Source organism: Xiphophorus hellerii, chromosome 2 (assembly GCF_003331165.1).
Source record: "Xiphophorus hellerii strain 12219 chromosome 2, Xiphophorus_hellerii-4.1, whole genome shotgun sequence".
NCBI classification, from domain to species: domain Eukaryota; kingdom Metazoa; phylum Chordata; class Actinopteri; order Cyprinodontiformes; family Poeciliidae; genus Xiphophorus; species Xiphophorus hellerii.
This window is the reverse complement of record NC_045673.1, coordinates 18,142,066-18,156,141: the sequence shown is the minus strand read 5'-3', so window position 1 is coordinate 18,156,141 and position 14,076 is coordinate 18,142,066.

Here is a 14,076-nt window from a genome sequence, read left to right as displayed (position 1 = left end):
CATTAGACCAAATCAACACAGAAATAGTCGCCCAGACCAGATCATCTCATGCATCTCATCCCCCAGAATGTTAAGGTAAGGGACAACACACCTGAGGTCTTAGACAACAAGCTCATTTATGCTACTTTGCTTTGATTTCTTTTTACATTTTGATATTTTTACTTTAATTCCCAAAAATGAAATGAGGATTTGGAAAAAAAAAAAATGTTTGTAAAGTTGTACGAATAGTTATGGTGGGTGAGTTTAATTCTTTGAAAAACCTAAAGGTCTCTATTTTGTTACTTTACAGGAGCAAAAGTAACAAAGACTCATGTTTTCCATGTTTTAGAGGAAAAAGCTGATTTCAAATAGATATCTTCAGAGGTGAATGCAAAATTATTGTTTTATATTTTTTTGTACTTTTAAAGAGTAAAAGAATGAGACTATTACAAAAGAGAAATTATTATTTTTTTAAATGTATTTGCTGAAATTTTGCAGATTTACGGTCCACTCTGTAAAACAGGATTTTTGGTGTAATCTGCACACTGTACTTTTAAACGTTAATAAAATATAGAATCTTGACGGTACAGAACTTTTACTGTAATATTCTGTCAAGAGAGCCCAAAAAATATAGTTTTACAGTTTCAGATTTATGTCCTCATGATAGCTTTAATAGGATTCCCTGCTGACCAGCCATATTTTTTATTTCTTTTTGACTCAGGAATGATGCAGATTTTATTTGGCGGATTAATTCACTGAGACATAGCCAAGCTGGCAGTCTCACTGTATTATTTCTTCAAAATAAGAGGCTGCCTTATTTTGAAGAAATAAGGCAGCCTGTAACTTTCAAAGCTGCGGTTCATACAAATTTTGTGCCCAGTTTATGAGGCAGATTCTTGTTGCTTTTTGCCTATAGATGTATTCTATTAGGTGTCATCTCTGGAGTCATTTGGTTTAGAGTGCAGCATTTTTTGCAAGATAAAAATCACTTCAGATTGCTACAAGTCAGCATGAAAGCTCTTTAGATCTCCACTCTGGTGTTTCTTTATCTGCATCAAAATAGTCTCAGCGAGTTTACTCTGATGTTTCCAAACGATTCTGCGATTGTGCAAGTTTCTTAATTACATCACATAACTGATCAAATAAAAAGATGTTTGCTGATTGTTTTACAGGCTTTTTAATGGTTTTGCCTTTAAATTTGATTCACCCACCGAGGGTTTTTTTTCTCTTAGATGTTGTAATAAAGAAACTGTGAACGATCAAACTTTTTCTGCACACCGGAACCATGTATCATGACAATTGAGGTCAAGTAAGCAATGAGAATTACCCCCTACAAGGTTTTTTTTTTTCTTTTTGTGGATTCTGAAGTCATCAAAAGGAGTTGTGATTGTGTTTGATGTTAATGTAACACCCATACTTTTTATTGTATCATCTTTACCTGGGTTGAGTTTTAAAATGCATTAGTTATCACGTTGTAGTTTAACTTCATGAAGATTTTCAAGATTACGCGTCAACTTCAGACTGTTTTGCTGAAGTAGTTCATGAAGAATGGCCTGTAAAAATGAGAAGTATTCTTGTTTTATTTAATGTGAGGCACCTAGTTGTCATTTTTCTATAACTTTAAACATTAGCAGGCCAAATGATATATACCAGTGTTTCCCTTCCTTTAATTAAAGCTACGGATTAAGATTTAATGGGCTATCACTTCCTTTTTAGTAACAAAAATATACTGCAGTTCTGTGATAAGAAGCTTTTAAACAGGTCTTAAGGTGACTCCCCACCTCCTGCACCTTTCATTAGGATTATTTCTCCAATATGAAAATCCAGGTAGCATGAGGCAGATTAGGCAATGCTTAACATAGTAGCGTTGTGTTGGTAAGACACAGATCAATGGACTTATGTAGGTTAAGCTGCAAAGGTATATGCCAGAGTGCGGTGGAACTACATTTCAAAGAAATCTAGGATACAAACTTAGTAATGAGAGAGAACACTCCGGAGATCTGCATTGCTGGGATTAAAAGGGGATTTTAAGAGTTGTTTGATGAAGGTTTCAAGCAGGAATTGTTGTCCAGACAGGTGTTCAGGCCTGAGCGAGCGAGGTGAAGAGTTGCAAAAGACTCCAAATGATAAAAGAAAGGATTAAACAGCAGCCAGCATATCTGCTTTACTACATTGACATCAGCAACTTTCACACTTTAAACAACTCCTTTTAAAAAAAAAAAAAAATGTCTGGAGACTCCTTTCTGCGTTGATTTGGCAGTATGTGTTCGATAATCATACTGTTAATGTAACAAAAATAGATTAATAAAATTTCAGGTTTCCAACATAGGATTGTATATTTAAACTGTCTGGATACTTTAAATGGTTCATGATGCCATTCAACCTAATAAGGTTCCCAGGATCTTTAAAAAAAGAGAGGTCTATCAGCTCAAAACCTCCACCATGCTGAACAGTGAACAAACATCCATTCCATCCAAAATTAAGTTGTAGAGAGGTTAAATGGACCCCCACCTAGCCAGGGAATGACATAATTATTCAGAAGTAGCCAAGAGGTCCAATATTAACTCTAGCAGAGACCCATAGCTTAGATGGCAGATTCTTTTGGCAGGGCAGTTATTAGTCATTCAATCCACAAGTCCAGTCTTTATGAAGAGGTGGCAAAACTAACTGCGACTTTGAAAGAAAACTACAAAACCTGTTAGAAGTTAGCCATGAGACATGCAAAACATGTGGAAGAAGATGGTCTTATCAGATGACCTTTTGGTCTCTGAGCAAAGCAATGCACATCACTCGAAACACAACTTGAAACATGGTGGTGGTTGCATCATGTTGCGGAATTATCTGCTGATCACAGCTGATTGGATTGCAGCTTTGATCCAGAAAGAAGATTTGTAAGAGCCAGCTAAAGTTTTGAGTCTGAGTACAAGGTGACCTTCCAGCAGGACAGTGACATTAGACATACAGCCAGAAGTGGTAATGTAATAGTTTAGGATGTGTTTAAAATCTGCAGCAAGAGTGGAACATTTCTGATGATCTCTTTGGAATCTTTCTAAATCTGAGCTATTTTGTAAACAACAATTCACAGAAATTTTCATCCAATTGTGCAAAACTAACCAAGACAAAACAGGGACTTTGAGACGCGAACTGGTTCAAGAGGGTTGAATACAAATACATGCCATCTCGGTGTATTGACTGAAAAAAAACAAAAGAAAAATCATTAACATATTTGTTTTGTTTTTTTTTTCACTGAAAACCCCCCCCAATAACCTGTTGCTGTTTTTACATACAATACATAGTTCTTCATTTGGGTTTTATTTAATCTTTCTTAAAAGAACATATCTGCAGTGCATTCCCCCATTACAAACAAGATGACAGGTAATACTCGATGTCTTGAGGGGCAAAATCTCCAGTGAAGGTCAGATGGTTGCTAGAAGTGTGATGGATGTTACTAGCATCCAATTAAACCTCCCTAAGCGAGCCATTATCCAAGTAACATGTTTAAGCACTGTGTTATAAGCCCTTCTATGGCAACAATTTGGAAACGCAAAGAGAGAAACAGTAATTTCAACAAAATAGCGGTGAACAAAACACAGGATCAAATCGTTCAAATAAAAACCTTGTAAAATGATAGTCCTGCTTTCACGGAACTTCTCAAATGTAAACTACTGGTGTTCCAGATAGTCCCCATAACAAATGCGACATGCATAGTACGATGTAATGCATCCAAATACCTGCTTATCGGGGAAAGGGTTGTTGAAGTCTGCGTCCTGGAGACGCCAGTGCACATTTTACGCACGGTGCCAGTCTGTTACACTTACATACCAGCGGCCAGATGAGGGAGACATACGGCTTCGGGACATGTCGAAGTATCCCGAGTCATTTTACAAAAAAAAAAAAAAAATTATAAGATTTCATTTTCTCTTTTCTTCACTTGAAAATAGTGCACAGCAAAGCGCACAGTTGGCTTCGCCCGGTGTTTAGCGATTTTTTAAAAACCTGCCTCGTTGTAGAAGAATCTACACTTCGAAAGGGGGGAAATCAGCGTCCTACCGTGAGCTGGGCGTTTATGATAAAGCGAGCGAAAGCGTTCAGTCCGTCAGTCAGCAGTCAGTGATCCTGTTCCACATCACTCTCCACTGAACTCCATCCGTCACATCGCGTCCTCCGCTGCGCCTCGCCGAACCGGCCAGGTAAGGGGGAATCTCTGCCCTCCTTGTGTAAAATTTTACTGAAGTTATTTGTGAAAAGTTTCTGAGGAGACGGATTCTGACAGGCACGCGTTTCACAGAGATGTCTATGTAGGGTTTTCTTTTGATCATGAGACGCAAGTAATGGCGAAGAGGTTGAGAGGTGATCGAGGCATTCAGCAGAAGTTATCCTCATCAGCGGAGTCAAGATTTGAAGAAGGTGCAGAAACAGCAAGTGTGCATTTCTTCAGTGTTTATTTCTGGATAGTTGGATAATTTGCGACCGTTTGTCATCATCCATTTTACACTTCGTTAACCTTAGGTCTTGCAATATTACTGTCAGTTCTTTAAAAATTAGATGTTCAAATGAAGTTATGTGTACCTCTTTGAGGTGTACACTGTGTACAGTGGCGTTTTTTTTTTTTTTTTTACTACTTTGGACGCTATGGCTCACTGCCCAGAGCAGCACAGCTTTGGGGTGGTCGGGCGCTTAACATGTTTTTAAAGAAAAGTAAACTGTCAGATGTACCCCAAATAATTTAACCAATGCTTATTTATTTGCATGCTCCATTAATGGGGAATGATTGACCCCAGCATAAGAAAATATAAGAGCCAATATTGCTATCTGGCTTGGAGCTTTGATTTGATGCTTGATTACATAAAATCAGTAACTTTAGTTCAAAGTCAAGAATCTTTTGACTGATCAAACTTGAGCTGAAATATTCTACACAATGCAAAAATTCTTTGAAACACAGATTGAGAGTTTATTTTTGTTTTATTTGTTAAAACAAAAAAAAGGAGGCAATTAGTTTAAATATTCTCCCTGGCATTGACAGCATTTATTGACAGGAAAAAGCCAAAGATTTTGAGGAAGGATCCCGAGGTTGAGAGTCGAACCTCTTTATAGCGTGTCCACTCCACCACCATGACCTACACCGCCCCAAAGGGAAATCATTTTCAATGGTGTTTTGATGTTAGGATCACCTTAGATTGTGGTTGGTGTACAGAGGAAGAGGATTGCACAGGGTTCTATTAATTTCAGATCAAGTTTGCTACAATGGCTGTGGCTGAGAATAAGGATGCAAGGTGTGTATATGTAAAAAAAGAGCATTTATAAACTACCTTTAACTTTCAGTTTGTATCTTTAATTATAGATTTTTTGATTTCCATCGCACTTAGTTTAATAGAGGAAAGGTAACCTTTTTTTTCTTTAAGCCTTCACCTGTACAGAGTGGCACAGCTACTTTCAAAGCTACCCTCGCCCTTCTTCACCTCACCCCTCCTACTCCCCCCTTCCTCCTGTTTCCAAATGCTCTCCTTTGAAGCGATGATGCCCCATCTGTCATATGTGCGCAAAGAGAGACCATGCTCTGCTCTTCTCAATTACTGAATTCTCCTCATGCCAGCTCCGGTGGGACAGGAGGAGGAGCAGGTGGGTGGCAGTCAGTGCGATCAATCAACATGAAATATTCAGCTTTGAATATACACATCATTTACTGATGATGTTACTGCCGCTGCTGTCCTTGTTAGGAACAGCTCCCCACTAAAGAAAAAAAAAGAAAAAAAGTCAGACTCTTCAAGTTGCTTCTTTGTAATTGTGACCAGATACAACAGCACTATTACTTGTTGATCTGTCTCCGACATAGCCAACAGAAATGATTCAATTAGCGTAAAAATGCAATTTTACCAATTGGTATTATATGATCAACTGACTTTAGCTTACTTAAATATCTTTTATATGTAATTACACATGAATGCAACCTCTTTATTAATAATATTTGTTCTGATTTCATGCTGTCTGCATTAAATGTTCCCTAATCTGTACACAAGTGGTGCCTTAACCTGTCCTGTGTAGGTTAAAGTACTGCTACCTCTCCATCCCTCTGCCTCTCCACCCCCTCACACACATGGGCCAGTTGAGTCCCATTAACACTTGCAAACTTTGCTTTGGTCTAGGGTTGGCACCCACTGTCACACATTTAAGCAGATCAGTTTGTGCTCAGGTAAAACACTTTTTAAAAAAACTAAAAATAAGTCCTAAAACAATCTCTCATAAATATCTGATAGGAGATGAACAGAGTTTGATTGGATGAAACAGTATTAAAAGTAACGCTGCAGCCTGTTTCCTCATTATGCTGCTGTAAATTCAGACAGATTACATGACAAAGCTCTTGTTTGGCAACTTCCTTCCCAGATAGAAGCACTTGTTTGAACATGAGGCACATGATTTGAATATCTGTAATCCGCGGTAAAATCAACAGGCCAGATGAACTTTTTGGCACCCTCTAACCACCACACTGAGAAGGATTTTCTCCCCGCAACAATGCCTAAGCTGTTTAGACTTTAGGCTTAAAAATCATTTGAAAAAAAAAAAAAAAAAGAAATTCAAAAGTTATGTGATGTCTCTTTCCAACATGGAAATCCCAGAACTTTGAAATCACATCAGAGAAAAGTCAGAAAGTTTCCAATCATTCAAACTCTTCAGGAAACTTTTAATCTCCTAAGTGTATGCTTTGTGATAATAATATCGCCGTAATGTTGCCTCATGAAATTTGCCTGAGAACCATGGCCCTAAGTATTTGAGCTATGAGGCAATACAGTGAAAAGCATAGCCCCCTCATATGAGAACACAACAGTGAATAATTAATAACCTTGCTCCCAATTCCAGGAAAACAATAGCATATTGTAGGAACGCTGCACTAATTTAACCAGAAGAGGGAAAAACACAGACTTTAAGTTCGACTAAAGCTCTGATCCACTTCTATTGCATCCCTGCACAAGTTTTTGATCCACTTACTCCTAGCTTGCACGTATAGAATGTGGTGCTGCATGCTTCTAATGTTGTAATGTAGCGTTGTTTGCCTGTGAGATTAATCAGAACCCATTAAATATCCCTCTCTCACCTGCTGGCAGTATGTGAGGTGGAAGTGCACATGCAGGAAGCTATTTTCCACAGGCCTCCTCTCTTGGCTGTCAGCTCCCATTAAGGGGGAAGGTGTCATATCTGTAACACAGCTGAGTGCAGATGGCAGAGTGGAGGGGATGGCTCACCGATTTAAACAATGATTAATGAACAGAGATGGAAAACAAATTACATTGGACTATTGGAGGCCGGGAATTGTTTTTATGAAAATGTTAATTGTGTCTGCCAGGCTGATACCAGGCGTGGGGGGAAGGGTGGAGCGAGGGCAAGGCAGCGAGAGAAACCAGGGGGCTACTGATAGGACGTCTACTACTCCCCTGACTCAGATTATCGCCGTGTCTCAGCATGCCGCGTTTAATACCGCACCTTGGCTTTAAGACCTCTAATGTGCCATAACTTTTAAGGTTTGGCTTTTTATGATGAACCCCATGAAGAATTGTCGCCCACCACTGCACCAATTAGCGTTATCTCTAATAATAAGTGGTTGTAAGTGACGAGAGAAGGCGCCCTGTTCTAGTTGTAATTATTGCAGGCGGGTGCAGCTGCACTACTTAGGGAGATGATGATAATTATTTTTCTTTTTTTTTCATTGCGGGTTGATTATTTAAGAGCATCATACACTCATCAGAGTAATCAGGAGAGAGTGATTAGTGAAAATCCACGAGGCTAACAGCTGCCACATTAAACACTTGCCTCTGTTGCCAACACACAGAGGCAGTCGGAGCCCTTTCTGCAGGACAGAGACGAGCGAAAGCACTTCACCTTCAACTCCTGGACCACATGTGTTTGTTAGAAAGTCAAGGCTTGGGAAACGCAGAGAATTACAGTAAGCTTCCCATGAAAAGGTGTGTTTTTGTGTGTGCTACAAGGTCACTCTTCAGAGCTTTGGCAGTTATCTAGAAGGCAGTGAAAGTTTTGATATGGGATTTTTTTGGAAGCATGGGAAACAGATATGGTTACAACTGCTCTTTGTATTCTGTTGGATTAATTCAATCAACCTTGTGTTGCATGCAGTTTGCCACAAGCAGAATGCTTCTGTCAGTGTTTCTCCCTGTTTTAACATTTTGTTTTAAATTCTTAACCTGTATGAAATATAAGCATTGAAAAAAACCTTGTAGTTTACATCAGGGGCAACAGCAATCATGGCATGTCCGTAAGAAATCAGCTACCATAAAATCGTGGCTTGCTATTCTAAAACAAAATAATTACAAGCTGAGATTTGAAATTTTATTCAAGATGCTATATTAGCTATTAGCATGACTAATATTAAAAAACCAGTAGCCTCCGAGTGTCTTAGCTTGAGCACTCAGATTCTTATCTTCAGTCTGAGATTTTCAATAGTCCGCCAACATTTTCAACTCCAGAGTGTTTCATGACCGAGGTTAAACACTAAGAAAGATCAAACAGAGCATCTTGGCTGTCGTCTTTTCAGCCTTCCTGAAATGAAGGCTGAAAACCTTGAAAACCTTGCTCTCTTGCTGCCAGAACATACCTCATGCAATTCTGACCACACCAGAAAATGTCTCTTTTTTTCTTTTCAACCTATTGGTCCAGCTCTGCCTTAAAATTAGTCAAACTTCCGATTTATATAGTTTGCCATATATACAGCAAAATGGTTTTGATTTTTCTAGTCATTTTATTGCTTTTATGTGGACAACATGCACCCTTAAAACACAGGAGTCTAAATTTTACTGTCATCTTAAAGGATGGAGTATTGTTAATTATATCGATGATTTGTGTTTTTATTCTGTTTAAATTCTCTATAAGTGCTACTTAGTTGAATGCTATTTATAAGTAACCAACCACCTGTGTCATGTGTGAGAACATTGCAAGGGTTTTTAGATAATTGTGGCAATAGATGATGTGGGAAAGCAGTTTGTGAATAGAACCATGGCAAACTGAAAATTTGATTTGATTTGTCAGTACCAATAACATAAAGATCAGGGTGCATTGTAGTATGACTCTTGTACTGACATGCAACGTCACTCAATAAAGCAACCCCAATATGGCAATCATGACTGGCAAACATGCATGGAAATCAGTTAACAACACTGTTTGATTTAGTTTCATCGTCTATATTAGCATCCTTAATGATTTGTAGATGGTCATTTTTTCCCCCCAAAAATACAAGGTTGAGCTTCAGCAGTTGGAGAGATCCTGTTGTCTAATCTGTGTCATGTTAATATCAAGTGACCCAGATGTTCGCTTTGTGAAAATTAAAGAGGTTCTCTTGAGCTGGGTTTTTAAAAACTCATTATTTTGGCTGTTTTTCTGCTTTTATTAATCATACAGTCATTGAAAAATAAATGCACCTCTGGTTATTTACTTGAAAGCAAGTAAACCATAAACAGCAGTTTGACTGAGCTTGTGATCAACACAGGGGGAAAATTGGAGATGTGCTTCAGAAACGCCATGTCCGGTGTTCACGCCGCTTCGCCTGCCACTGCGAAAGGCCCGCTAAACTAAGGGCTAATTCTCTTAGCCCAGATGTTGCCTGAGCACAGTCCTGGGATCCCACTGGGTTGATGAGCTCAATCAGTGAAATGATGAAAAGATGATTTTGTCCCTGTAATTACAGTGTGTAAACTACTTAGCTAGGATTGCAAAGGAAGTCATTTTCTAATTACGCTGGTACCCCGTTGTCTAATGGTGGATGTTTTGTTGTTTTAGAGAGACAGAGAGCGTGTATACAGGCGTGTGTTTGTGTGTGTGTGTGATAGGGCGAGAGAGAGGAAGGGATAGAGAGTTAGGAAATTCATAAGGGGTCGGTGCTCTGCTACAGAGAAAAAAAAAGACCATCACAAGGGCAAGATGGCTGCCAAATGAGAGTTCATTGAATTATCAGCCCAGTTAATGTGCCTTGGATTATGCTCTTTGTTTGTCAGTTTTTTCCTGTGGATGCCATAGCTTAATGAGCTACTGTAAGTGGCATTACCAGAGCCCTGCTGTGATTTTGTGATGACTCGTTTAATGACTTTTGTTTTTAGTGCCTTCAAGTGCTTTCGCAACTCAAAGTGGATCGAGTTTCTCCTCAACTCCTTCCTCGTTCTCAAATATTGGCTGATGTAAAGCACGGATGCAAAAACAAGATTATCTCCTCGCTGTTAGGAATCCTGTTGAATTAAATGGTATAGCAACAAGAGTTTGCATCTCTTTCGTCAGGGGAGGTTGTACTTGTCGGAAAGGCAAAACATATCAGTATGTTGCAGACTGAAGGAGATCTGTGTGAGTTTACATTGGAGGCGGCTTCCATCACACGGGGCCCAACCATCTGATCCAGCCTACACCATGCGGATAGGCTTCTCTTGTGCAAGGCATCCCCTACGCACCCCACACTGTTAATTCGCCCCGTCATACGCCAGACCTTTGTTTGTGTCCAGAAAGAACAGGTGGTCTGTGCAAACATGAGCAACTGTTTACACATTAGTGATTTAAAATACATTCTATGTGCATGTGCCAGTGTATGTGTGTGTGCGTGGGGGTGTGTGTGTGTAGGGGTGTTTGGGAGAAATAGATTGTGTTAGAGTTGCCGTCTTTGCATATGCTTCATGAGTAAGTGGTTTGCCTTAATGTGTGTGACAGCTACTGAGAAAGACAGATTAGTGCTTTTATTGCAGAGTTAACATCTAACATGCAGTACTTACAGACTGATCTATAATAATATATTGCGTGTGTTTTTTAGTTTGCTTGTGGCTGTTTCATTTCAACATATTCAGTGTCCCATAACTTGCATTTGTGACATTTTGACACTTCAAAGATTGAAATTGATACTTCAGGATTAGTGGTTGGCCAGTTAGCAGAATCAAGGCATATAAATGCTTTACAAAGTTGCAGCCTAAAAACAGCTGAATATTCTTTTCAATAAGAAATGCAAGTGCCAGAGTGGCTGGATGGTTTGGCCTCTTCTGAGCATAGCATAGCACATCACCAAATTTGCACTTGAAGCAAAGCAGATTTTCCCCACACTGCTGCAACTGATTAGTCCTTGTAATTGAAGTGGCATTTTTTACTCTTTACAGATTTTATAGGCAAGTCAGAGGTTATTATTAACAATGATCAGATCCAAAATACCTCTTTTATAGAGTAAGATAATCCTCTGGGTCTGGGTATCAAACAGGAAATTCCTCATCACTCATTTAAACAGCCAAGTAACAAAAAATAAAATGAGTACAGTTCAAATTTCTGTATATAGTTGTTTCTGGTGTTTAGCTTAAATATGAACCAACTCAACATAATACTTAAGTTATATCTGAGTGCAACAATCAGCATAACATCATGACAAGTGAAGTGAAAACCCCTGATGACCTTTCCCCCTTCCCACCTCTTAGGGTGGATATGTTAAGCAGCAGGTGAACATTTTGTCCTCATCTTCAAAACTGCAGCTTTTAGGGAATGTTCCTGGGTCACAATGGGCAAGATAAAAATTGGTACAAGAGAAATAAAAAGTGGCGAACTGCTGACAACTCTAATTTATATGGATCGAATGCTGACCTGTGCGGTCTTGATCCAACACACATGCTACTGTAGCTTTAACTACAGTTGAGATAGGCATCAGAATGCATCTATTAGTTGTACTATTCCCTTACTTTTTAATTTGTCATTCACTCTGACCGGAAACACTTAATAAATTTGGTTCTTAATATATTTTTACATAGGTAGATTACTCATGGTGCTCTGCCTTCTGCCTCCTTAAATTAGCATTGGGTTCTATATGAAGATGTTAAAAGGAAAAGGAAGAAAGTTTTAAATGTAAAAAAAAAATTAACCACAATGAGGCTTTTGAAATTTCTTGGCCCCCCTGACTAGCTGTTAGCATTAGCCTTCAGGAAAACCCAATCAGGACTTACAATATATGAAAATGATAAAAGAATTACTTATTGCAGTGGCGCAGTTGGCAGCACTGTTGCCTTGCAGCAAGAAGGTCCTGGGTTCGATTCCCAGCCCGGGGTCTTTCTGCACAGAGTTTGCATGATCTCCCTGTTCATGCGTGGGTTCTCTCCGGGTTCTCCGGCTTCCTCCCACAGTCAGATTAATTGGTCTCTCTAAATTCTCCCTAGGTGTGAGGGTGTGTGTGTGCATGGTTGTTTGTCTGTCTCTGTGTTGCCCTGCGACAGGACTGGCGTCCTGTCCAGGGTGTACCCCTCCTCTCGTCCCAAACGTTCGCTGGAGATAAGCACCAGCACCCCTCCTGACCCCAGTAGGGACAAGGGTGTACAGAAAATGGATGGAACCTTTCAACAGAAACTAACTCAAAAAATGTTTGGACTGTTGCTTTAAAAGCATACTTTTTAATCTATTTGTAGAGGCTCAGCTGGTGGCCTTCTTACAAACCTGCTATTTATTTCCATCTGAGTTACTAAAATACTATCCTGTATCTTTAAGGAACTTGTTCTCCCTTTGCCATGCGTTCAATGCCACTAATCTGCATAACTGAGAGAGAGGGAGACAAACAAAATTAATCGAAAGCCTCCTTTCACTGAACATATGAAATAGCTGACTCCCAAATAACTGCACATCATCGCCGCACCACATGCACGCCTGATTTATTTTTACAGGGCACAAGCCAGATTTTTGATAGTCGTAAAAGGAGTGGCATAGATTTACTGCATCCACAACAAATGTGTATGTATTCCTTTATGAGTTCTTTAGCTATTACTCACAAGGAGCTAGTTTGTCAGTGCTGTGTGTGCTCTTTCTGTGCTCTGTATACCCGCAGTAATGAATGGTGCTGGTTAGACTATTCTGTCTCCGTCAGGCTTTTGGGAGGCCTACAGAGGAGCTCCTATAGGGTTTCATTAATCTGGCTGTCAGAAAGTATATGGGCGCTATCTTTTGCGCGGGTCATGCCGGGCAGCTGTGTTACCACTGCCCTCTTCCTTGTTCAGGCTCTTCATCCCCCTGACAGGGCAGTCCATGTGATGATTGGCTTGCTACTTTGGTGGGTGGACGCGTGGGTTGAAGTGAGATGAAGGGGGGCATAAAGCATGGCATCGGGCTTTTACTTTCCGCACATGATCCTGCTTTGTAATATTTAGACAATCGCCCTTTGTAGCCTGCAAAGTCACTGAATTCCAGGAATTTTGACCATAACTTGTCATTTTGAGGTAGGAAGGCCCACAACAGAAACAATGTCAGACATCAACAGATATGCTCGGCATCAAACCGCTTCAATATCAATGTCATGCCCAGCTTTTCTGTTAGGTTCGGGTGGCTCAGGCAATGTTTACAACTTTCAACTGACCTATGCATCAGAACATTGTTTAAATTTAGTGAAATCCTGTTTGAGTAGCTCCACTTATCTCACACAGAAATCATATTTACATGCATGTATTTAAAGCTGTGGCATATGGTATCCACTACAATCATTGGCCCCATCCTAGCAATGTGGTAACACACGATGCTGCAGCATCATGTTATTTTGAAAAAATACCACATTTAATCTGAATAAATTTATTTATTGAGGTAGAAGCCTAACATTAAGAAATGTTTTACTCTGTTGTAAAACAGAGCAATAAACTAGCAAATATCTAGATTTGCTGTTTATCCTCTGGATATTGCCATTTTAACCTCCTTTTGCCAAAAGGTCTGTAAACCAACCACTGAAGAAGGTAGTCAGAATCTGATGAATCTGACCATATGGCCTATTTTTAGTTATCTAGGTACTGCCACCAGATATCTATTTAAAATATTCTGGTATTTCAAAAGAGTTCACGATACCATACACTCTAACAAGATTCAGAAGAAAAAAGAAAACAGGCCCACAGCATTACAGTCTCTCCACCATACACAAGTTACTTTTCCACACATTCTTTTGTTTCATGCCATAGTCACCTGGGATGTTTGCTGTCAAAAAGCTTAATCTTGGTCTTCTGACCAAAGCACATGATCTCAGGAGATTTTAGCTTTGGAGCAAGTGGCTAAAAAAACAATAAGGCTTAAGTCATAATTTAATTGCAGGAAAACAGAAAGTCTTGTGTTACTAATTAG